The following is a 26,043-nucleotide window of genomic DNA, read 5'->3' as shown; positions in this document are numbered from 1 at the left end:
TCTTGAAGGGTCTTCGTATGTACCTCACAGCAGGCAGAGTTTCTTTTCGCTGAAAGGTTTTAATGCAAGGTTGTCTGTGTGTGTCTGTCTGTCTCTGGTTTCCTTTAGCAGTAGAGCTTCTCAATCTGGGGAATGCACGTGCCCTTTCCTCCAGCAGTGGCTTTCCTCCTTTTCTCAGTGCGGCGTTGCCTTCGCGTCTGAGGTTCACGGGCTCAGACCCCGAGGCAGGCGCGGGCCGCATGCGCACCGGCCCCCAGGCCGCAGGGCTCCTCCTGGTTCCGCGTGGACTCGAGTGCGGTCGAGAGTGTGAGCGCGACAGCACCTCAAGCGCGCTAGAGGCCTGAGTTCCCAAAGAGGCAGACTTGAAAAGGGCTTTAGATCAGGGCGTTTCTCGAGATTTCGCCTTGCTTTCCTCCCCTGCAGGTCCTAGTTGTCACCTCCCACGTCCAGACAGAGGAGCGGATTCATCGTTTTCTGTCGCGTCCGGCATGCTGACGTCCCACGTGGACGGGACGAGGGTGAGGTGGTCCTCTCCCCGTCAGGGTGGACGCACAGCGGACGCCCGAGGGACCACAGACACATGGCTCCCTGCAGCAGAAATGGTGGGCACAGGGCTTCGGGCCGGCGAGTGGAGCGCGCCGAGGGGACGGATCCATCCCCTGCCCCGAAGGTGTGACAAAGCGCAACGACGCCCGCCCAACCCCTGGATCAGAGGTTCAGCCTCATCCAAGAACTGGACAAGGTAGGCTCCGCAGGTCGTGAGGGAAGACCTGGAATCCAGGTGTGGTGAGAGGTCAAGCTCTCTTTCTGAACCTGCTAACTTGCGAAGCAGGGGCCACTTGGTTCTCAGCTGGTGATGGGCGGGTCCATCTACTCCCTGATCGTGACCTGATTCGGGGGCCTCCCCTGATAGCGGGCTCGAGGACCGGCCTGCTTTTCCTCCTGGATCAGCTCAATCCGCAGACCTGACACTCTTCATCCTTGTGTCTATGGCTGGAAACCGCGGTATAGAGTTGAATTCGTTCCCTTTTGTTCTCTGACTCAAATCAGATTGTCCCGCGGGTGTGCTGGAGTGAGGGAAAGCGAAGTGTCTTCACAAGGGACGAACTTCTTGGTTTTCAGAGAATAATAGGTGTCACAGGTAGAGACGATGTAGGGCCCAGATGAAAAGGTGAGGGGATATCAGGCGGTCAAAGTATCCTGCAGTCAGCTTTGTCCTGTGCCCTCCTTGGATTCGCTGACTGTGGCTTGTTCTACAAGGTGACTCAGAGCAGAGAAAGATGGGGCTGGTTGTAGGCCCTATGGAGCTTTCTGGTTGTAAGGAACTGTTCCCCCAGTTTCTTCATTTCAGTAGCGATCCAAGGACAGCAACACATCAGGCTTCACCTGTCTCTCACCAAACCCTGGAGTTTGTTCAAATGCATGTGTATTGAGTCGGTGATGCCATCCAACCATCTCATCCTCAGCCACCCACTCCTCCTCTTGCCTTCAATCTTTCCCAGCATCAGAGACTTTTACACTGAGTCAGCTCTTCCCACCAGGTGGCCAAAATATTGGAGCTTCAACTTCAGCATTAGTCCTTCTGATGAGTATTCAGGACTGATTTCCTTTAGGATGGACTGGTTGGATCTCCTTGCAGTCCAAGGGGCTCTCAAGAGGCTTCTCCAACACCAGTTTAAACGCATCAATTCTTTGGTACTCAGTTTCCTTTATAGTCCAACTCTCACATCCATACACAACTACTGGAAGAACCATAGCTTTGATTAGACTGACCTGTGTTGGCAAAGGACTATCTCTGCTTTTTAATATGCTGTCTAGGTTGGTCATAGCTTTTCTTCCAAGGAGCAAGCGTCTTTTAATTTCATGGCGGTGGTCCCCATGTACAGTGATTTTGGAGCCCAAGAAAATAAAGTCTCTCACTGTTTCCATTGTTTCCCCATCTATTTGCCATGAAGTGATGGGATCGGATGCCATGATCTTACTTTTTTGGATGTTGGATATTAAGCCAGCTTTTTCACTCTCCTCTTTCACTTTCATCAAGAGGCTCTTTACTTCCTCTTCGCTTTCTGCCATAAACCTGGTGTCGTCTGCATATATAAGGGTATTGATATTTCTTGCAGAAATGTAGATTCCAGCTTGTGCTTCATCCCGGCAGGCATTTCACATGATGTACTTTGCATAGAAGTTAAATAAGCAGGGTGACAGCACACAGTCTTGACATACTCCTTTCCCAGTTTGGAACCAGTCCGTTCTTTCATGTCTGATTCTAACTGTTGCTTCTTGACCTGCATACAGATTTCTCAGGAGGCAGGTAAGGTGGTCTGGTATTCCCATCTCTTTGAAGAATTTTCCACAGTTTGTTGTGATCCACACAGTCAAAGTCTTTGGCGTACTCAAGAAAGCAGAAGTAGATATTTTTCTGGAACCCTCTTGCTTTTACTATGAATCAACGGATGTTGGCAATTTGATCTCTGGTTCCTCTGCCTTTTCTGAATCCAGCTTGCACATATGGACGTTCTCAGTTTACATACTGTGAAAACCTCACAGTGAGAATTTTGACCATTACTTTGCCAACATGTGAGATAAGCACAATTGTGTGGTAGTTGGAACATTCTTTGGCACTGCCTTTGTTTGGGAGTGGAATGAAAACCGACCTTTTCCAGTCCTGTGGCCGCTGCTGAGTTTTCCAAATTTACGGGGATACTGAGTGCAGCATTTTAACAGCCAAGCCTCCCTGTCCATCACAAGAGTTTTTTGAATGTTCTTCCCAATGGCCCATGAGTTATAAGTAGTCCAGTCTGTGTGGGGAGATCACTTACATACGATTGCTTGTCCTGTGTGGTGAGCACCAGGCGTTGTTCCAGGATCTTTTAAAAATGTTCTTTCCTTGGCCTCAGGCACTTTCTTCATAAGGATACCCGGATCATTACTCTGCTGAGTACTTGAGGGAGACCCTTTCATATCCCAGCATTCTCTGTCTCCCACTGTCTCATCATTGGACCTTTCTTCATGTTTCTTTTTTTATTATTAACTTTTATTTGAGTATAGCTGCTTTACAATGTGTTAATTATGATGTTGTGTTAATAGCACAGTGAATCGGCTATACATATACATATATCCCCTCTTAGTAGGATTTCATTCTCATTTAGGTAACCACAGGAGCATCCAGTAATTCCCTATGCCATCCAATAGGTTCTCACTTGCTATTTATTGTACCAGTTCAGCTCAGTTCAGTCGCTCAGTCATGTTTGACTGTTTATGACCCCATGAACCATAACACACCAGGCCTCCCTGTCCATCACCAACTCCCGGAGTCCACCCAAACCTATGTCCACTGAGTCGGTGATGCCATCCAACCATCTCATCCTCTGTCATCCCCTTCTTCTCCTGCCCTCAATCTTTCCCAGCATCAGGGTCTTTTCAAATGAGTCAGCTCTTTGCATGAGGTGGGCAAAATATTGGAGATTCAGTTTCAACATCAGTCCTTCCCATGAACACCCAGGACTGATCTCCTTTAGGATGGGCTGGTTGGATCTCCTTGCCGTCGAGGGGACTCTCAAGAGTCTTCCCCAACACCACAGTTTAAAAGCATCAATTCTTCTGTGCTCAACTTTCTTTATATCCAACTCTCACATCCATACACAACCACTGGAAAAACCATAGCCTTGAGTAGATGGACCTTTGTTGGCAAAGTAATATCTCTGCTTTTTAATATGCTGTCTAGGTTGGTGATAACTTTCCTTCCAAGGAGTAAGCATCTTTTAATATCATGGCTGCAGTCACCATCTGCAGTGATTTTGGAGCCCAGAAAAAGGAAGTCTGCCACGGTTTCTACTGTTTCCCCATCTATTTGCCATGAAGTAACGGGACTGGATGTCCTAATCTTAGATTTCTGATGTTGAGCTTTAAAACAACATTTTCACTCTCCTCTTTCACTTTCATCAAGAGCTCTTTAGATCTTCCTCACTTTCTGCCATAAGGGTGCTATCATACATAGCATCAATAGTGTATATAGGTAAATCCTAATTTCCCAATTCCCCGAACTCCCCTTTCAGCTTTGATATCTATACCTTTTCTCTTTACATCTACTTTGCAAATAAGAATCACTGGATCTTTGTCCTGTGAGCTCTAGCTGCCTTACTCTCCACCGATATTCAGCTTCATCTCCAGAGTCAAATGAAAAATTGACCTGAAATCCTCCTCTTGGTGCCCAGCATGGGAACTCACTGAAAGCAGGAAGGTGGGCCCATGACAAGACTCATCTTGTTTGTTTGTCACCTCTTAAGGCTTGCTGTTCTTTGCTGCCTGATTTCCAGTGTCTTAGAAATCAGTATTTCACGTTTTTTTGTCTTTTTATTCCTTTGGGAGTGGGACAAAGGTGGAGAGTGAGATTTGGAAGGAGGGTTAATCTGATTTCTGTCACTGCACCTTGGCTAGAAACTGAAGGCATCTCTTTATGCTCTTAGTTTTCCCTAAAGAGATGTGCTAATTTATATTCCAATGTATTTTGCCGACTCAAGGAAAGAGTCTTTTTCTTCATGGTCTTGCCATCACAAGAAATTGTCAATACACCTGTCTGTTACTCTAACAAAGGGATTTGTGCCCTACTGACTCAATTAGCGGCAGGTACAACGAAAAGACAATGTGTGCATTTCCCAGAGATTGCACATATTCAGCAGCTAAGCTTCCAAGCTGATTGGAAAGTATTCTAACAATTGTAACTGTTTTCAGTGGTGACCAAGTCATTGAGTCCAGACAAGACCAGCCAGAATGACTCTGGAGAGCCTCTTGCAGAGCAGCTTGTGGATTACAGGAGTAAAAAAAAAAAAAAAAAAACCCACTGGTCCCAGACATTTACCCTCTTCCCTTCATGAGTTGTATTTTGGCTTTGGTTGGATGCACACAATCTAATGAGGGGTCTCCCTCTGGTATATGGGCGCATTTGCAAGCCTGAGACTCTCTCTGTATGATATCTCAACAGTACGGGGCTACATCTGCAAAAATTGTCTCATTTGAGACAAATTGTTGCAACCTACAGAAACCTGCACCTATAATACATCTTGTACAAATCTGGATCCTTAGACCTTCTGGTTCCCCTTCCACTGATTCCTCAGTTGAAGTTGGTGACGAAAGAAGAGCTCTTCAGAATTTCCGTACTCAGTCGAGATGTCTCTACGTTCTAGGACATTTCTCTCTGCCCTTCTCTCTCCCTTTTGGAGTTTGTGCCTTTCTGTCCCTTATATCTAGGCCTCTGTGGATCTTACCCACATTCTGTCCTCTTCATCAGTTTTCTGGAAATGTGCATTAGGAGTCCTTCAGTCAGCAAGCACTTACTAGGTGCTCACCAGGTACCAGGCCCTTCTCCTGGAAAACTGCTGTATCAGGAGCAAAGTCAAGGTCCCACTCCTTGGTCCATTCACACCAGGAGGCATCAAAAATGAGATACACACACACACACACACACACACATAAGAATCACAGCAGGAGAACAACCTGCCATGTTCTTCTCACTTTCATCTGCCTGCCAGCACCTAAGGACCCCAGCAGTGACTAAAAAAAGAATTACATACCACATGGGAAAATGGGTGACTTGAGACCTAGAAGGCAGGTAACTAAGAATCCGGATTTTTTTTTTTTTTTAAATAAAGAAGTACTTCAGGTAAGCAATAGGCCTTAACTTAGAGAGTCCATGTGTTGTACTCTTCTTCAAGTGATGTATGGCTACATTCAGGAATATCTCCTAAAGGTACTGACACATTCTCTTTAGCTGGTAATCGAGAGCTCTCCTATTATAACCTATAAAAATATGGGCATTATTATTTCTACTTAATTAGAAATTCTCCAGGCAAAGATTATATGTTAATTGAACCAATTTAATATCAAAGAACTTAAAGTTAATGATATATCTTCAAATCGAGATTGGAGCTGAGTCATGTCTGATAAATGCTGCTTAGAATCACACATTAGATGATACCTAAAAACGTTGACCCCAAATTGAAAGGGGAATAACTAAGTCACTATGATTTCTTAAATCAAAAGCCTTAATCCTGATTTAAAAGATATTATATGGTATATTTAATTTACTGGGACACATAATTTTAAATTTTATAAATAATAAATCTGAAACTAACCATGAGGTAGTTTTTAGACTAAAATAATTAAAGTAGTGTGGTGCATACCAAGAGTCATCTCTGGGAGCATGACAGGACAAACATTTTCTATGTAATTATACATCAACTATTAGAATTCTCTAGCGTGTTAAAAGTATTCGAGAGTCATCCTTATTATCAACTTGAATTTTATTCTTTTTTGTAGCATGGAGAGCACTAATTTCTCTAAAGCTAAAACTTTTTTATATTCCTGAGTTACATTTCAGCAAAGCAAAGTTAAAAAAACAAAAAAAGACCCACGTGGTTGCTATTCACTGAGATAGAAAAGGTGGTTCAGAACTCCGCTTTGGAGAGAGGCTGAATGACATACGTGTGGGAAAGCAGGGTGCCTCTGTGCTTGAATTCAGACTGGACCTGGGACTGGGTCAAGGCCAGAAACACAAGACTAAGCATTCTTGTCTTAGGGCAGCCGCCCAACCGACAGCACCCACACAGCAGTTCTGGGAAGCTTTTGAGAATATTCCCCTCTCTTTGCAGCATTTCCCATCTGGTTCTCCATCCTCCAACCACACGGAAGGATTCTTCCCCTCTGTATCCTGACAGAACACGTTATGCTCCCGGCAGGGCACAGGGAGCCAGGCAGGAGCCAAGGGGGCAGCTGCACTGCCTCGATGGGTTTCTAGCAAAGGAGCGTGGAAATCCCATGGACAGAGGAGCCTGGTGGGCTAGAGTCCGAGGGGTTGCAAAGAGTTGGGCAAGACTCAGCCGGTGAGCACGAGCACCAGGCGGTTCCACCACTCCGACGGATCCAAAGCACACCTGAGTGCCCGCCAAAGCAACCCGCAGGAGGCCAGAGGGCAGAGGGCAGCCCGTGCCCCGGAGGGCGGAGGATGAAAGCCTAGATCGTCCTACAAGCACAGGGCCTGAGTGGCCTGCACTTGAGAAAGACCTGAATAAAACTCCCTCTAGGTTGCCCTTACAAACACTCTTTCTTCAGCAGCATTGGTGGTTCAGAGGTAGAATTCTCGCCTCCCACGTGGGAGACCCGGGTAAGATTCCCAGCCAATGCATTAAGGTTGTGTTTCTTTTGGTCCTCGCTGGTTCCATACAGGAAACCTGGGCTGGGAGATTCCCCTGGAGAAGGAAATGGCAACCTACTCCAGTATTCTTCCCTGGAATAATCGGCCCAAGGGATGGCAAAAAGTCCAAAAGGACTGAGCGACTACCACACATATAGCTTCTCTACATCCTACAGAGAGCGGATTCCAGGTGCCTGAAGGGCCAAGAGGGCCCTCTTCCGGACGGTAAAGCTGTTCGCTGGCCTTGGAAGACAGGTCCCACAGAAGTTAGCTTTGAGAGGGACGCCAAAACAAAGGAACAATCCCGAGATATCCGCACGTTACTATCAAGTGATGTCATAACTCTCATCCAAAGAAAGAATGTGATGTTAACTGGGCACTTAGGTACAGAATATAGGATGTTCGTATTCTTGCAAACTTTTAGTATCTTACAAAAGCTTTTTGGTTTGGGATTTTAATGAATTTTTGGAACGGAAGCCTCACTTTCTCTTTGAATGGAAATTCTGTTAAGTAAGAGTCTGGGTTTACCATGCCAGGAGAAAAGAGTGGAGGCCAGAGCTGGCCAGCGCAGGCTGCACATGGCATCTCAGCTCCAACAGCCAGCCTGAGTTCCAGGACCCTGAGGCCCGGACTCAGCGGCATTTAGAAACTCTGTGCAGAAATGTTCTGCACTGGACCTTTAAGCAAAATACAGTCCCGATCTGGGAGGGCAGAGAGAGACTCGTGTGCGTGCAGACGCTGGAAGAAAGAAAGTTTTCCCTGACCGGGAATCGAACCCAGGCCGCGGCGGTGAAAGCGCCAAATCCTAGCCACTAGACCACCAGGGAGCTGTAGACAAACAGGCTTGTTTAGCCTCTGCAGGTGAAAGGTGAGTGGAAGATGACCCTTCGGAAAGTCAGCAAGCTGGAAAGGCGACGTCGCAGCGGCCCAGGGCTGTGTGCAGCTGTGCAAGGCTCCCAGCCCTGCCCTCGCGGCTCATCGGCCTTCACCTCTCCTTTCCTGGGCGTCGCTCTTGCTCTGGGGCAACGACACAAAGTAGCGGACTGGGTCCCTCCTGGTCTAGCGGCAGCGCTGCGTGCTGCCGAGCCCAGGTCTTGCTCTCTTTGTGAACCTCGGTTTTCTCTGTCGTCAGGCTCGGTGATGAGTGGAGGATGATGAGTGGATCCGTCCACCTCCAGATCTCCTAGCGCTGAATAAAGAGTCTTGCAGGTGGTCACCACCTCTTCCTCCAGCTGCGTCCCCTGCCGCACCCGGTGTCTTTCGCGTCTGTTGGTTTTGCCAATGAGAAGGCACATCTCCGCGGGAGAAAAAGAAAGAGGAAGCCTGTTTCCGCCCGGTTTCGAACCGGGGACCTTTCGCGTGTGAGGCGAACGTGATAACCACTACACTACGGAAACGAGACAACCCCTATTCCTGAACACTGTATCCATGAAATCCCCACGTTCCGCCACCTCGAACCACACCACCAACTCTTAAGACTCAAAGAGGAACCTTGGAGCCCCCAGGCTCTCTCAGGCACGGAGACGGCGGCTCCCGAGGGCCCTGCTTTAGGGTTCCCCCTCTTCCCTGAAGTGAGGCCCCTCGGGCCCCCACAGGTGGCCTTCGGGGCCCCGCACCCAACGCAGAATCCTCAGATCCTCAGCTGCGCACCCTGAGTTCAGGGGTCGCCCCCGCCTACTCCCCAGCTCCCGGCAGCAGCAGGAGGCGGGGACGGTGGGTGCGCCCGAGGCCCAGGTGACCCCGAAACCCAGCGGCGTGAAAGCCGCCCCTCCCGGGCTGCGGACCCGCGCCTCGGTGGTCCTCTTCTCGGCGCCGGCGATCAGCGCTCCGTGCTCTCAGGAATGACCGACGCTTCCAATCCACCCGGGACGCGCCCTCGCCCCTGTTCCTTAGCACCTGACTCCTGTGCTCTTTCTCTGAAAGTCCGTTGGGCGCATCACTTCTCCGGTGTCCTCCTGGCAAAAGGGAGTCTCTTTGGTGTTGCCTAAAATGGCACCCCCACCGTCCCTGGGTGGGCTCGAACCACCAACCTTTCAGTTAACAGCCGAACGCGCTAACCGATTGCACCACAGAGACAGCATTACAGGGTTCATTGGGACTCTCTATGGAGTAGACACTCATTCCCGGGGTGAGCGCTCTGTCTGCCAGAAAAACGGTGCCACTTCCCTGCCCCTACCCGCCACAGATGCCAGCGCCCCCAGAGAAACCGCCACCCAGGTGTCGAACCTTCCTGGCCTGAACCAAAATAGATACAAGGACAGCTGAACACGGGCTTGCTCCCGTGATGGCTCTTCCTTTTCCTCGCCTACACCCAACAAATGACTTTGCCCACCCTGGCAAAGGCCTCCGGGGCAGAGGTTGGGCTTCAGTTTCCTGCGTCCACCAGGCGGTTTCCACCAGAGTGGGCTTCCCTTGGGGTTCAGATGGTAAGAATTCGTCTACAATGCAAGACACCCTGGTTCAATCCTTGATTTTGGAAGATCCCCTGGAGAAGGGAATAGTCACTCACTCCAGTATTCTTACCTGGAGAATTTGGACAGTGGAGCCTGGCGGCCTACAGTCCCTAGGGACACAAAGAGTTGAACAGGACTGAGAGACATTGACTTCTCTTTAAGTGAGTATAGCTCGTTTGTCTGAGTGTTTTCTTTAAATGGCTATTTTTACTCACATTGTAAATTTAACAAATATACACTTGTTGTGAGAATAACTTCAGTTCAGTTTAGCTCAGTTCAGTCCCTCAGTCGTGTCCGACTCTTTGTGACCCCATGAATCACAGCACGCCAGGCCTCCCTGTCCATCACCATCTCCCGGAGTTCACTGAGACTCACGTCCATCGAGTCCGGGATGCCATCCAGCCATCTCATCCTCTGTCCTCCCCTTCTCCTCCTGCCCCCAATCCCTCCCAGCATCAGAGTCAACTCTTCACATGAGGTGGCCAAAGTACTGGAGCTTCAGCTTTAGCATCAGTCCTTCCAAAGAAATCCCAGGGCTGATCTCCTTCAGAATGGACTGGTTGGATCTCCTTACAGTCCAAGGGACTCTCAAGAGTCTTCTCCAACACCACAGTTCAAAAGCATCAATTCTTCGGTGCTCAGCCTTCTTCACAGTCCAACTCTCACATCCATACAGGACCACAGGAGAAACCATAGCCTTGACTAGACGGACCTTAGTTGGCAAAGTAATGTCTCTGCTTTTGAATATACTATCTGGGTTGGTCATAACTTTTCTTCCGAGGAGTAAGCGTCTTTTAAATTCATGGCTGCAGTCTCCATCTTAAGTGATTTTGGAGCACCCCCCCAGAGACTCTGAAAGTTTCCACTGTTTCCCCATCTATTTCCAATGAAATGATGGGACAAGATGCCATGATCTTCATTTTCTGAATGTTGAGCTTTAAGCCAACTTTTTTTTCTCCTCTTTCACTTTCATCAAGAGGCTTTTTAGCTCCTCTTCATGTTCTGCCATAAGGGTGGTGTCATCTGCATATCTGAAGTTATTGGTATTTCTCCCGGCAATCTTGATTCCAGCTTGTGTTTCTTCCAGTCCAGCGTTTCTCATGATGTACTCTGCATAGAAGTTAAATAAGCAGGGTGACAATATACAGCCTTGACGTACTCCTTTTCCTATTTGGAACCAGTGTGTTGTTCCATGTCCAGTTCTAACTGTTGCTCCCTGACTGGCATACAGATTTTCAAGAGGCAGGTTAGGTGGTCTGGTATTCCCATCTCTTTCAGAATTTTCCACAGTTTATTGTGATCCATACAGTCAAAGGCTTTGGCATAGTCAATAAAGCAGAAATAGATGTTTTCCTGGAACTCTCTTGCTTTTTCTATGGTCCAGCGGATGTTGACAATTTTATCTCTGGTTCCTTACCCCTCTCCAAATCAGAAATATATGAAGAATAAAAGAAGAGTTCTCCTGCCTCCATTCCCACTCCACCACTGACAAACTTTATATGTTACAGGTAAGAGATGGTGGCGGCTTAGGAGTGTGATGAGCACTGTGAGAAAACTAAGGGACCCAGGAAACCCCGCCTCCTGCCCTGACAACCGTCTGCCCACTCTGGGCTACGGCAAAAGGGTGAAGGCAAAGAAAAAGAAAATAACACTCTTATTTGCAGAAATTTTACCTCCAGATGGGACACTCTGGTTAACCTAAACAGAATATGCGGTTGGTGGTAGGGACCTAGGGGGTCCTCCCTGGCACAAAACCTAAAGTGGATTTCACTTCATTTTCTGAGGTGAGAGTGAGCTGAGTCGATCAAAGGAGAGGAGCAGAGAGAAAGCGAGAGGGATGAGCACCCACAGGAGTGAACCATATTGGAGTCTCCTCAGGGCCTTAGAAGAACTGTCCTGAGGTTATAGGTGCGAGGTATGGAGGTAAAGGAGCATATCCCGTTCTCTGGCGATGGAGGCCAGGTGGCTCCTGAGGGGTTCCATGGTGTAATGGTGAGCACTCTGGACTCTGAATCCAGCAATCCGAGTTCAAATCTCGGTGGGACCTTTCTGCCTAGTTGGAAGAAGAACACTTTTTACTCCCTGAATCGAATCGGACCCGCCCGAGGTCTCCCGCGAGCCTCAGTGGCAGGTTCACACGGACACGGCGGTCAGGTGTGGGACCGACCTGGGGCGTCCTCGCTGGACCCGGGCGGCTCTGCCCATCTCTGCCCTCCAAGCCCCGGCCAGGGGCGCAGCGGCCCAGCCACTACCGCCCCTTTCTTGGGTCCCCTGGGCCTCTGGAGTAAAAGGCAGAGGCTGAGTCAACGGAGTCCTCCCCCGCGAGGCGGCTTCCCACTGCACGTCTTGTAACTACACGGTTGTCCTTGTGAGTAAATGGTTGCAGGGATGAGCTGCCATGTCAGATATTCACATATTAGATGATACTGAAAAACATTTACCCCCATGTTGAAAGGGGAATATAAGTAACTATGATTTCTATAACTAAAAGACTTAATCTTCGTCAGAAAAATATATCGTATATTTAAATTTCTGTGGCACATAGTTTTGAATTTTATAAATGGAAATATTTTTTGGAATTAGAGTTTACTTATGGGAAACAAAGCAATACAGGACATTAAGGCAGTTCTTTCATTAGGATTTTGAATAGAAAATAAATGCAAGACTTCTACAATCTGGAATAGTATGGCACCAATATTTTCCACATTTTTAGAAAATCTGAAAGTCAACATGAAGTAGTTTTTAGACCAAAATTATTAAAGCTGGGTAAGGCATACCAGGAGTCATCTCTGAGAATATGACAGGACAAATATTTTCTATACAATTATACATCAATTATTAGAATTATCTAGAGTGTTAAAAGTATTCAAGATTCATCCTTACTATCAATTTGAAAGTTTTTCTTGAACGTAGCCTGGAGAGCACTCATTTATCTAAAGCTAAACGTTTTTTATATTCCTGAGTTACATTTCAGGAAAACACTAAGTTCAAGGGAAAAAAGAAAAAACCCCACGTGGGTTGTATTCACTGAGATAGAAAAGGTGGTTCACTACCGCACTTTGGAGAGAGGGAGAGTGGAATATGTGTGGTAAAGCTGGATGCCTCTGTGCTTGAATTTGGACTGGACCTGGGACTGGGTCAAGGCCAGAAGAACACAAGACTAAGCATTATTATCTTGGGGCTTAGACCCACCTGACAGTGTTGTAGCCATGCGTTCCGGGATACAAACTCACTCAGATGGACAATGCAGATAGTGGAATGCAGTTTATTACACCGGCGGGCCCAAGGCAGAGTCTCCTCTTAGCCAAGGACCCCGACCAGCATTTGTGAAAATCTTTTATACCCCATGTGTACGTGTCTGAACCCGCCACTCCAAATTCCTTGAGACTTACATAAACCAAGGAAAATACAATCCAAATAACCCCATCATTCACGTGCTATGTGCTCATGTGCTCAAACAGTCAAACAATTAGCCAATAATCAATAAACCCGACGTTACACTCTGATTGATACAGAAAAATTTATGGCCTCTCTGGAGGAAGGGGTGATTAGTGTATGTTTTCTCTTAGGCAGTGAGTAACCTAGATCCGATCTTCAAGGTTCCCCTGTCTGGAGGGGGTCTTATCCTTCTGTTGTTGTTTTCATAGGCACTAAACACAGAGTTCAGAGTCCATTGGAAAGGTGGCCGAGCATGATCAGCATGAACAGGCCTAAGAGGGAGTCCAGGCCCTATGAACTCCTTCTTCAAGAGCACCCACACAACAGTCCTAGAAAGCTCTTGAGGATACTCCCTCTCCCTTGGACACGATCCCATCTGGTTCTCTATTCCACCAGCCACAGGGAAGGACTTTTCACCTCTGTGTCCTTGCAGAACACTTTATGATCCCTGCAGGACACAAGGAGCCAGGCAAGAGTGGAGGGGGCAGCTGCACTGACCCAATGGGTTTCCAGCAAAGTAGCAGGAAAATCCCATAGAAAGAGGAGCCTGACTGGCTACAGTTCACGGGGTTGAAAGAGTCAGACATGACTGAGCCAGTGGGGGTGAGGACGAGGTGGTTCCACCAATCAGATGATCAAAACACCACTAACTGCCCACCAAAGCAACCTGCAAGAGGCCAGAGGGCAGCCAGTGCTGCAGAGGGCAGAGGATGAAAGCCTAGACCATCCTCCAAGCACAGGGCATGACAGGCCTGCCTGCACTTGGAAATCAGCTGAATAAAACACCATCTAGGATATTCTTTTAAAAAGTCTCTCAGGAGGGGCGTTGGTGGTTCGGTGGTAGAATTCTCGCCTATCACGTGGGAGACCCAGTTTAATTCTTGGTCAATGCATTGTGGTCATGTTTGTTTTGGGCTTCCTTGGTGGCTCAGATGGTAAAGAATCTGCCTGCAATACAGGAGACCTGGGTTGGGAAGATCCCCTGGAGAAGGAAATGACAACCCACTCCAGTAGTCTTGCCTGGAGAATCCTATGGACAGAGGAGCATGGTGAGCTACAGTCCAAAGGGATCTCAAAAAGTCGGACATGACTGAGCAACTAACACACATACCCTCTCTACATCCAAAAGAGACCAAATTCCAGGTTTCTGAAGGGCCAAGAGGGCCCTCTTCTGGACGGCCAAGCTGTTCCTGTCCTTGGAAGACAGGTCCCACAGAAGATAGCTTTGAGAGGGACACCAAAGTAAAGGAACGATCCTGAGATGTCGGCATGTTATTATCAAGTGATGTCATAACTTTTACATAAGGAAAGAATATGATGTTAACTGGTTTGGTCCCTTCTCTTTGAATGGAAACTCTGCTAAGTAAGATTCTGGGTTTACCATGCCAGGAGGAAAAAGTGGAGGCCAGAGCTGGCCAGCCCAGGCTGTTCACGGCATCTCAGCTCCAACAGCCAGCCTGAGGTCAAGGAACCTGAGGCCTGGACTCAGCGGCATTTAGAAACTCTGTGCAGAAATGTTCTGCACTGGACCTTTAAGCAAAATACAGTTCCGATCTGGGCGGGAAGAGAGTGACTTGTGTGCGTGCAGACCCTGGAAGAAAGAAAGTTTTCCTGACCGGGAATCGAACTCTGGCCGCGGTGGTGAGAGCGCCGAATCCTTGCCATTCACTAGACCACCAAGGAACTGTAGAGAAGAGGTTATTTCGCTTCTTCAGGAGAAAGATGAGTGTAAGAATCGTCAGAAAGCAGTGTAATCGTCAGAATACCTCAGCGGCCTGCTGCTGAGCCTGCTGCCTAACCTCCTGCCTTTCGCCTTTGCCGATGCAAATGCAAATCTCCGCGGTTGGGTGGTGGGGGTAGGGGAGAGCAACCTGTTTCCGTCCGGGACCTTCCGCGTGTGAGGCGAACGTGATAACCACTACACTACGGAAACGGGTCAACCTCCGTTACTTAACACTGTATCCATGAAATCCCGGATGCTGCCACCAGCATCCACACCACCAAATTGTAATACTCAAACAGGAACCTGGAAGCCCTGCTTTAGGGTTCCTCATCTCCCCTCAAGAGAGGATCCTCGGGCCCCCATAGGCTGCATTCGGGGTCCCGCACCCAACGTAGAGGCCTCAAACCCTTAACTCCGCACCCGAGCTCAGGGGTCGCCCCAGCCGATTGCCGAGCTCCCGGAAGCCGCAGGAGGCGGGGACGGTGGGTGCGTCTAGGCCAGGAGACTCCGCTGCCCAGCGGTGTGGAGGCCGCCCCTCCCGCGCCGCGGGCCCGCGCCTCGGTGGCCCTCGTCATGGCGCAGGCGGTCAGCATTCTGGGGTCTCAGGAATGGTCGACGCTTCCAATCCCCCGGGACCCGCCCTCTCCGCTGCTCCTTTGTTCCTGACTCCTGTGCTCTTTCTCTGCATGCCGGCTCGCCGCTGCACTTTCTGGTGTTCTCCTGGAGAAAAGGAGTCTCTTTGGTGGTCTCTAAAATGTCACCCCACTGTCCCTGGGTGGGCTCAAGCCACCAACCTTTACGGTTAACAGCCGAACGCGCTAACCGATTGCGCTGCGGAGACAGCAGTACTGGCCATTCCTGGAGTCTTTGGAGTGGACACTTCTTCCTAGGATAAGACCCCTGCCCCCAGGGAAACGGTGCCATTTCCGTGCCTTCTACTGACCACAGATGCCAGAGCCCCCAGAGATACCAGGGGCCAGGGCTCCAATCCTGCGGGCTTGAACCGAAATAGATCCATGGACAGCTGAACACAGGTGGGCTCCCGTGATGGCTCTTCCCACTTCCTCGCCTACACCCAATGAGTGAGAGTTTGCCCACCCTGGCATAGGCCTCCGGGGCTGTGCTTAGGTCTCCCGTGTCCACCAGGGGATTTCCACCAGAGTGGGCTTCCCTGGGGCTCAGACGGTGAGAATTCGCCTGCAGTGGAGCACACCCGCGTTCAATCCCTGGTTTGGGACTGTCCCCTGGAGGAGGGCGTGCAACCCACTCCAGTATTCTTGCCTGGAGAATCCCCATGGACGAGGAGCCTGGCGGGCTAAGTCCATGGAGTGGCAAAAGGTCGGACAGGACTTAGCGACTTAAGCACTGAGATCTCGGAGATGGTCGTTCTGTGTCCGCAAGCCGGTGACAGAGTCGGGCAGTCACTGGGATGCTCTAGGACTTGGATGAATACATTATCGTCTTTAGCCCTCGTCCCATGAAGACCGTTGATAATGGAAATACAGAAAAGTTTTCGAAGTGAACGGTTCTTTCTTAAAAGCCTTCATCCCAGTTTTTGGAATCTACAGCATCCAGTGGAGTGAGCAATGGAAAGGCCCCCGGAGCAGCCCCAGCTGAGTGGAGCTCCCGCATTCCAGCCTGGGTAGCCTACGTTCTGTGAGGTCCACCTGGGAGCGGGAAAGGGTGAAAACCAAGCTGGGAAGGCTGGTTTGGGAGGAAGGCATTGAGACCTCCCAGGAGGCCTGGGCAGGAATCCTTAGAGCTGAACATTGTTTCAGTCTGGTAGCAGAGTGGGAAAGGAGGGAAAGGGCTGGTGCAGGCAAGAATCAAGGAGGCCTAAGGAGAGGGGAGGAAGGAGAGAATAAAAGAATTTGTGCTTCTACCCTTCCCCCCTCCCTCTCTTGCCTTCTCTCTTCTTGGTCTTCTTCCCATCCCTACAACTGAGAAATCTTGATACACCCACTTCTGAGAAGAGAGACCCAACTATCTGTGCTCGGGTGCACAAATTCTGGGTTGTAAAAATAGTTCTGTCCTTATGTGGCCTTAGACAAATAAAGAAAATTTCTTGTGCCTCCCTTCTTTCTGTTTTAAAATGGGAGGAATGAAAGCATTTGTTGTCAGATGTGCCTGGATTTAGAAACTACTGGATGAATCATATTATCAGCTGTGAAATCATAAATATTGTTGTCACTATTCTCAGAATCTTTTGACAAACTCTATGCTTATTTATTTCACCTTGAATTAACTTGATACTTCTATAAATTTCTGTAAACGGAATCAAGACAATGGCTCCCATGATTGCTCTTGCAGTTTGGTCCGTAAGTTTTCTTGAAGTTTGCTCAGATGTAGCTGGACCACCCTTCATTGCCAGTTCTCTGCTTGTGGATCAGGATCGATATGCAGTCTCGATGAAATGGGAAGAACACACATCTCCACCCATCCCACTTCTAACCTTACCTGATTCTGTCCTTGCCCCTTGTGAGAGCCCAGTTCTCCACATTTCCTGGCCATTCTGCGATCACTCAACATCCTTTCTATGGATTTATTATCTTCCTTTATGAGTCAAAGTCCATTTCAGGTCCTTGTGCCCATAAACCTTGACTTTGTGTTGTTTGTTACCACTCAACAGCTTGATTTTCCAAAAAGAAGATGCATATTCTCACCCTGGAGCCGTGAACTTCCTCCTCATAACAAGAGCCTCCCCTTTGCCTCCTTCCTCCTTGAGTCAACCTCTCTGTCCAGTCTTTTGGAACAAAATACATCTCCAGGCAATACTAGCCATCCTTCTGTGTTTTTTGGCCAGCCAAAAACTGGTGTTATTTTTTTCTGTTATGTATATTGGCTTAGGGAAGAAACACTTTTCTTAGGATACAATGAAGAAGTAAAGATTATTATTCTGAGCCCTGATAGGATTTATACCTATTATACATGCAAATATTTAATGTGTTGGTATTTTGGGTACATAAGTACTGTCTATACTGTAAGACAACTTGACTGTGCATCCTCTATGATTCAGCAATCAGTGCTCTTGAGTACCTTGATATTTGTATGCCTTTTTTAAAACTGCAATTTCTAGATTTGATATGTTAAGAAATGGAAGAGAAACTGATTTGACTGACCTGACCAAACAGTCTGTGACTGCCTAAGTGTCAGAGCCGTGCCTCATGTCCTCCACATGCGGTTGATTTTGAGTCACCCCAGGTTAGTTTGGGACTTCCCTAGTGGCTCAGCAGGTAAAGAATCTGCCTGCAGTCCAAGAGACCCAGGTTAAATCCCTGGGTTGGGAAGGTCCCCTGGAGAAGGGAATGGCCACCCCCTCCGGTATTCTTGCCTGGAGAATCTCCTGGACAGAGGAAGCTGGCATGCTCCAGTCCATGGGGTCACAAAGTAAGACAAGACTGAGCGAGGTTCATTTCACTTCTAGGTGAGTATAGCTGGTTTCTCTGAGTGTTTGATGTAAATGGTTATTTTTACTTATACTGTAAATCTAACAAATACACACTTGTTGTGAGAAAACCTTACCCCTCCCAAATCAGAAATGTGTGAAGAAAAGGAGAGTTCTCTTGCCTCCATTCCCACTTCACTGCTGACACACTTTACATGTTAAAGATAAGAGGTGGTGGCGGCGGCTTTGGAGTGTAATCTGTACTATGGGAAAACTAAGGGACCCAGGAAATCCCACCTCCTGCCCTGACAGCCATCTGCCCTCTTGGAGCAATGAGAAAAGGGTGAAGGCAAGGAAAAGGCAAATAACACTCTTACTTGCAGAAATTTTACCTCAAGATGGGTCATTCTGCTTAACCAGGGCAGAATATGTAGTTGATAATGGAGAGCTAGGGAACTCTTCCCTGGCACAAAACCCAAAGTGGATTTTACCTCATTTTCTGAGGTGAGAGTGAACTGAGCCTATCAAAGGAGAGGAGCAGAAAGAAAGCAAAAGGGATGTGCACCTACCCTGTGTTCAAGTCTTGGGAGTAGAAAGGGGACATACAGAGGCTGAAGAAGCAGATACCCTTTCCCTGGCAGTGGAGAGAAGGTAGCTGCCAAAGAGGTTCCATGGTGTAATGGTGAGGACCCTGGATCCAGCTATCCGAGTTCAAATCTCATGGAACTTTTCTGTTTAGTTAGAAAAGTTGTCCCTGTGACTAAATGGTGATGTCGAGGCGCTGCGATGTCGATAATCAGCCGGAAATCTCGACAGCTTTAGGGTTGAGAGCTCCAGACCTGAATGAGAAGAACTGTGTTTTATTCAAGTTTTCTATTCTTCCGAATTTTTATTGGCCCTGTCCCAGTTTGTTATGATTTTATTCAGAGTTTCTTGCTCTTAAGTCTGCGTTGGACACGCAAAGCCGCTATTCGATCAAGATTCGAACCTTCACTCCTGCAAATCTCGTCCTTTGGCCCCAAGCTCAGACCGAAAGAGGTCGCAGATTTCGGCGTCTGAGGAGACCCCAGGTGCCCGACCCAGGGCCGCCCGACCAGGCTGCTCCGGGGCCCGAAGGGGAGACGTGCCGCTGGGAGTCCGGAGCCGGGGGCTGGGTTCCCTTCGTTCTGCCGCGACTCTGCTCCCCCGAGATGATTTCTCACGACGTGAGCGGATGGAAGCATTTGTGTCCTCTACTGCTCGGGAGAAAAGTACGGATGAGGCCGGTGATGGACCTGAATAGTTTTCCTTTCGCGGTGCTAAGAAACATCTCTCTGATCTTTATAATTTGGAACTTTCAGCAGTTACAAGGAAAGGTGTGAGGCCGGCGAAAACATCCGAGGAAGGGCAAAGATTAGGAGAGAACAGACGATGAGCCAGAAGCAGAAAGGGACTGGAAGAGAGAGGAGCGGGCAGGTACTGCGGCGGGGCGGTCGCTGGGTTAGGGCGACCACAGCACCTCACTGCGAGCAGCCCCCACCCTTTACTGAGGTGTCCAGGGACCCGATTCACGATTCACCCCACATCGCAAAGCTTCTGGCCTGGCATTTGTTCTGACAAAGTTCCCTTTGCGGTTCCGTGTGGAGTGGTGAGGTGGTTATGTAGATCTGCAGGTGGCAGCTGCCTTGGAGATGACTGGCGGGCAGGGAACTACACAGACACTCCACTTTCAGCTTTGCAGGCCGGTCTGCAGCGTTGGCTCCAGAAAATCCGAGCCTCAATATTTGCTTAGAGATAAGGAGATATATAGCCAAACAGTCAGTGAAAGTGGTTATCCCTGGAAAAAAGGAACATGGGAAGGGATCAGGAAACTACTGTTTTGGGGCATGTGTAACATTGTATTATATACACGATATTTCCAAAAGTTCATTGCTTGTATTTTTTATTTAAATTTGTGTGTAGTCATATGTATCACTCTTTAAAAATTCTGGGTCTATTGTCATGTGTAGGGGAGTGTTTTCCACTGTAAAACCATGATTTTTTTAAAAAAAGTTCAGCATTTTGGAAGGAAGGAGTTGGACCATTATTGCTCTTTTGTTGAGCTGATCAGATGAGTTGATAAACTCACAGATCCTCCCAGTCCTGGAGATTACTGCAGGTCAAAGAGGACTGCTTTACTCTTCTTGCCACCTGAGAAGCTCAGGGGCAGCATGGATTCAAATTGCAGGGAGCTGGAGAGGCACAGCATGGTGCACTTGGATGCACTTGGCGACAAAGGGCCGCTCTGGTTCTGAACCCCAGGGCAGTAACGTCCGGGCAAGAAGAGACCAGTAGGAGAAGGGCAGCATCTCCTTTAAGTCCTATACTTTCAGCATCCAACAATGCTCTTGAAGACACACAGTGAAAGAGTGGGAATAGATTAGGGAAAAAGAAGAAATCCTCGGTGATTTCCTTATCTAAACCACTCCTGAGGATGAAGTGAGTACAGGCAGGGACCAGGCCCTCCTGGCACCAGTGAAGGTGGGTGGAGTTCTCAGCAGCTGGAGCCAAAGCAGACCTCCTTGGCTAGGCGGCCAGTGAGTAAGCAGGCCTTCTTCTTCCTCAGCTGGGTAGCACTTGAACTTGCAGCACTGGAATGTGTCCCTCTAGGCTTTTGATGGGTTCCAAAGAAACAAGAGATAGGTTTCTTTCTTTTTTTATAATTTTTTTCTCCAGCTTTATTGAGATATAATTGACATATAACACTGTGTGAGTTTAGGGTGTGCAGCACGTTGATCGGATACAGTTATATATGGCAAAATGATTCCCACCAGAGCATTAACTAGCTCCATCCCATCACATAATACTCATTTCTTTTTTGTGATGAGAATATTTATGATCTACTCTCTTGCATCTTTCATGTACACATATAATGAAGTGCTTCGACAAAGTTTACACCCAGGTAACTGACACCTTAAGCTGTGACAAGAATTCCTTGGCAGTCTAGTGGTTAGAACTTGGTGCTTTCACAGCTGTGGGCCAGGGTTTGTGGAACTAAGATCCCACAGTCTGTGTTCAGTCATGAATGCTCAGTCATATCCAACTCTGTGGGATGCCATGGACTGTAGCCCACCAGGCTCCTCTCTTCATGGGATTTTCCAGCCAAGAATACTGCTGCTGCTGCTGCTGCAGTGGGTTGCTATTTTCTACTCCAACAACAGATAGGTTTCTTCTTAATGCACTTAAGGTCGGTAGTGGCTGGTGGCTAGATGGTTTGTTTGCTGATATGGCAGGCAACCTTTTTCATTCACATTCCTCCCCTCTCCCTTCTGATCTCATTTGTTTGGCTGCACTCATTGGAGTCCATGGGCAAGAAAGACCTGGAAATGCTGGTTGCCAGGGACACAGATCAAGCACACAGATCAGGAGCAAAAGGTAAACAGGAAACCAGGAAGGGTGGAGAATATTTAGCCCAAGTGTAATGAGCCCAACATCTGGGGGCCCTCCTTTTAGTCCTGGTGCCACCACTTACTTTCCCTTTGACCTTGGGTCAACTCCAATTTGCTAGGCGAATTTTGCAAGTGTCATATGAAAGAAATAATAAGTACTTCATGAAGCTATTGTGTAGATTAAATGAGATAATCAAATAATACAGCTGGTAGAGCATGTGGCTAATATTAAGGATGTTCTGATAGGAAACAATCAAAGATAAGCTGGTACTTCAATCTTTTGTAACATTTGAATACATTTTTAAAACATTTCAATAAATTTTGTCTTTATGAATTTATTCATAATTTGTGAATGAATTCACATTCACAAAATAAATTTGTGAATGAATTCACATTCACAAAATAAATTTGTGAATTTATAAAAAATTTTAAATGGAATTTATAAATCATATGCCCACAAAAGGAACTTTCTAATATCAGCTTTGTTCATAATGGTTTCCAAATTGAAAACCATTCAAATGTCCATCACAAAGTGAATATAAATGATTGTGACATAGTCACTCAAAGGAATACTACTCTTCAATAAAATGAAACAAGTTCCTGATAGATGGCAATGATATGGATTAAAACATCACCCTGAGTGATGAAAAGAGTATATACTCTGTGGATCCACTTATGCAAATTACTAGATGAGGCAAACTAATCCCTAGTGAAAAGAGCTAGATTATTGAGTACGTGGGACAGGGAGTGGCAGGGGGATTGACTGCAAAGGGGCTCAAGGGGATATTTTGGAGTGCTGGAGATGTTCTTGAACAGGATACTGGTTCCATGAGTATGCTCAGTTGTAAAACGTCATCAAACTTGAAATGGATAGATTGCATTATTTTTATTAATCCTTAAGAAATTTGATTTTTAAAAAGTAATCAGAAGAATCATTTCAAATTTTAATAACTTAACTCAATTATAATCATTATTATTATTAGCATTAGAGGGTTCTTTTAGAACTGTATATCTCTTAAGGTAAACAATTTGAAAGTTCAACAGTTTCTTGATTTTTGTATTTTTTCATTAAATATATGCACTGGAATGTGAAATCAAGTGGGCCTTAGAAAGCCATCACTATGAACAAAGCTAGGGGAGGTGATGGAATTCCAGTTGAGTTATATCAAATCCTGGAAGATGATGCTGTGAAAGTGCTGCACTCAATATGCCAGCAAATTTGGGAAACTCAGCAGTGGCCGCAGGACTGGAAAAGGTCAGTTTTCATTCCAGTCCCAAAGAAAGACAATGCCAAAGAATGCTCAAACTACCACACAATTGCACTCATCTTACATGCTAGTAAAGTAATGCTCAAAATTCTCCAAGCTAGGCTTCAGTAATACGTGAACCGTGAACTTCCAGATGTTCAAGCTAGCTTTAGATAAGGCAGAGGAACCAGAGATCAAATTGCCAACATCTGCTGGATCATCAAAAAAGCAAGAGAGTTCCAGAAAAACATCTATTTCTGCTTTATTGACTATGCCAAAGCCTTTGACTGTGTGGATTACAATAAACTGTGGAAAATTCTGAAAGAGATGGGAATACAAGACCACCTGACCTGCCTCTTGAGGAATCTGTATACAGGTCAGGAAGCAACAGTTAGAACTGGACATGGAACAACAAACTGGTTCCAAACAGGAAAAGGAGTACGTCAAGGCTGTATATTGTCACCCCGCTTATTTAACTTCTATGCAGAGTACATCATGAGAAACGCTGGACTGGAAGAAACACAAGCTGGAATCAAGATTGCTGGGAGAAATATCAATAACCTCAGATATGCAGATGACATCACCCTTACGGCAGAAAGTGAAGAGGAACTAAAAAGCGTCTTGACGAAAGTGAACGTGGAAAGCGAAAAAGTTGGCTTAAAGCTCAACATTCAGAAAACAAAGATCATGGCATCCAGTCCCATCACTTCATGGGAAATAGATGGAGAAACAGTGGAAACAGTGTCAGACTTTATTTTTTGGGGCTCCAGAATCACTGCAGATGGTGACTACAGCCATGAAATTAAAAGACGCTTACTGCTTGGAAGAAAAGTTATGACCAACCTAGATAGCATATTCAAAAGCAGAGACATTACTTTGCTGACTAAGGTCCGTCTAGTCAAGGCTATGATTTTTCCAGTAGTCATGTATGGATGTGAGACTTGGACTGTGAAGAAGGCTGAGTGCTGGAGAACTGATGCTTTTGAACTGTGGTGTTGGAGAAGACTCTTGAGAGTCCCTTGGACTGCAAGGAGATCAAACCAGTCCATTCTGAAGGAGATCAACCCTGGGATTTCTTTGGAAGGAATGATGCTAAAGCTGAAACTCCAGTACTTTGGCCACCTCATGGGAAGAGTTGATTCATTGGAAAAGACTTTGATGCTGGCAGGGATTGGGGGCAGGAGAAGGGGACGACAGAGGATGAGATGGCTGGATGGCATCACTGACTCGATGGACATGAGTCTGAGTGAACTGTGGGAGATGGTGATGGACAGGGAGGCCTGGCGTGCTGCGATTCATGGGGTCGCAAAGAGTCAGACATGACTGAGCGACTGAACTGACTGAAGAGAGAACTAGATCCAGAAATGCGAAGAGGTCTGCCTGCGGTGGGAAGGGGTGAGTGAGAGGATAATATCTAAGCAGTATCTCCAGCGATGACTAAGGCGTGTAATAAGCAAGGCAGCTGACCACTCAGCCGACTTCTTGTGTCTGGCCCAGATAAAGACCTGTCAGGTTGGATCCTGCGCCCCAGGCAAGCCTTCCCTCTCTCTCGCACAAACTTTCCACAAAGAGCTTGAAAAAGCATTCATCCACGAGCCCGCCACGAAGTTGGCAGTACACGCTATACCCTAGCAGGTACGTTTCTTGATAGGTTTCACAGTCGCTCTCCTAGTCATATATAGTAACACTCACACACCGAAAACAAGTGCTAAATTTTCTGCTTTTTGACAGACAGATCAGGGGAAAGCGCGAACGCAGTCCCCCACTACCACAAATTATGCAGTCGAGTTTCCCACATTTGGGGAAATCGCAGGGGTCAGCACATCCGGAGTGCAATGGATAAGCCTCGCCCTGGGAAAACCACCTTCGTGATCATGGTATCTCCCCTGCCAGGTAAGTATGAGGTCCACACCTGCCGCCCCACCGCAACCTCATACGCCCTGCACTGTACACACACGCTCACTTTCCTCCCCGCATACCCGCCCCTTCTTGGACCTTCCACACAAAGGATCCACGCACTTTCAAGCAAAAACTCCTCAGTTCTCTCCCACGCCACGGGAGACCATATCGTGTTTAAGCACCAGATGACGGACCAGCAGCCCCTGCGCTCGGATATCTACATACGACACGCCCCATCCGTGACGTCACGGGAACCCGCGCTTCCCTCCAGCCCACGCCCCGCCCTAGTCCCCGCCTCCCTCCTCCCACGCCGTCCGGCCCGGCCAACCCGGCGGAGGGCGCCCTCTGGAGGGAAGTGACGTCCGCCTCCCGCTCCTGTTCTCCCGCCCGCTCTGTGTCGGGACCCGGCGCGCGCGGCTGCCTGCCTCTTTTGTCCTGCCCAGCCCCGGTCTGGCGGTCGGCTGAAGCCTGTGCACCTTTTTTCAAATAACAGCGTTCAATGGGGAGAACGGAACATTTAGCAATCCAGGGGAAACCGGTTCCTTTCAAATCCAGTTGTCTTTGTGATGTAGTATTGTGTGTATGTCTAGTAAAACGCACTAAGCGTCGCGACTGGCCGTGAACTTCTGTTTTTCAGAATTCAGTGTCACTGATTGAGAATTTCACTTATGTTTGGTTCAAACATTTTTTATTAGTATTCCTAAATACCTTAGTTTACTCAGTAATCGATGTCTCAGTATCTTATTTTTTTTGAAACTATCTAGTTAATTAACTTCCATCAGTTAAGTCTCAGCACAACTCTAGGACTTCACGAAATATCTGGAAAGATCATTTGACATCTCTAACCTATAATTTTTTTAAGAGCTTACCCAAAACTCTTATCTCATTTACATTTACTTTAAGCTTTCATCATATCAAGTTATTTTCCTCGCAAAAGATATAACAGGGTCTTATTTATTAAACCTAGGTACAATAAAGTTCAAAATTGGGAAAGGAGTATGTCAAGGCTGTAAAATATTGTCTCCCTGCGTATTTAACTTATATGCAGAGTACATCATGCAAAGTGCCAGGCTGGATGCCTCCCAAGATGGAGTCAAGATTGCCCAGAGAAACATCAACAACCTCAGATACGCAGATGATACCACTCTGATGGCAGAAAGCAAAGAGGAACTAAAGAGCCTCTTGAGGAAAGGGAAAGAAGAGAGTGAAAAAGTTGGCTTAAAGCTCAACATTCCCAAAACTAAGATCGTGGCATCTGGTCCCATCACTTCATGGCAAATAGATGGGGGAAAAGTGGAAACC

The 26,043-nt window shown here is 47.4% G+C and overlaps 4 non-coding genes and 1 pseudogene across 4 annotated transcripts; 2 read left to right on the top strand and 3 right to left on the bottom strand.

Annotated features, from left to right (window-relative positions):
* Positions 1–9,034, top strand: part of LOC108635626 — a 19,842-nt pseudogene extending 10,808 nt beyond the window's left edge.
* Positions 7,945–8,016, bottom strand: TRNAE-UUC. Its single transcript has one exon. It is a non-coding gene; the product is annotated as a tRNA-Glu (tRNA).
* TRNAV-CAC lies at positions 8,514–8,586 on the bottom strand. Its single transcript has one exon. It is a non-coding gene; the product is annotated as a tRNA-Val (tRNA).
* On the bottom strand, positions 9,192–9,265 carry TRNAN-GUU. The gene has a single exon. It is a non-coding gene; the product is annotated as a tRNA-Asn (tRNA).
* TRNAQ-CUG lies at positions 11,618–11,689 on the top strand. The gene has a single exon. It is a non-coding gene; the product is annotated as a tRNA-Gln (tRNA).

This window comes from Capra hircus, chromosome 3 (genome assembly GCF_001704415.2).
Source record: "Capra hircus breed San Clemente chromosome 3, ASM170441v1, whole genome shotgun sequence".
In the NCBI taxonomy this organism is placed as follows: Eukaryota; Metazoa; Chordata; class Mammalia; order Artiodactyla; family Bovidae; genus Capra; species Capra hircus.
Note: the sequence above shows the minus strand (reverse complement) of the source record. Positions and strands in the feature narration are given on the sequence as shown.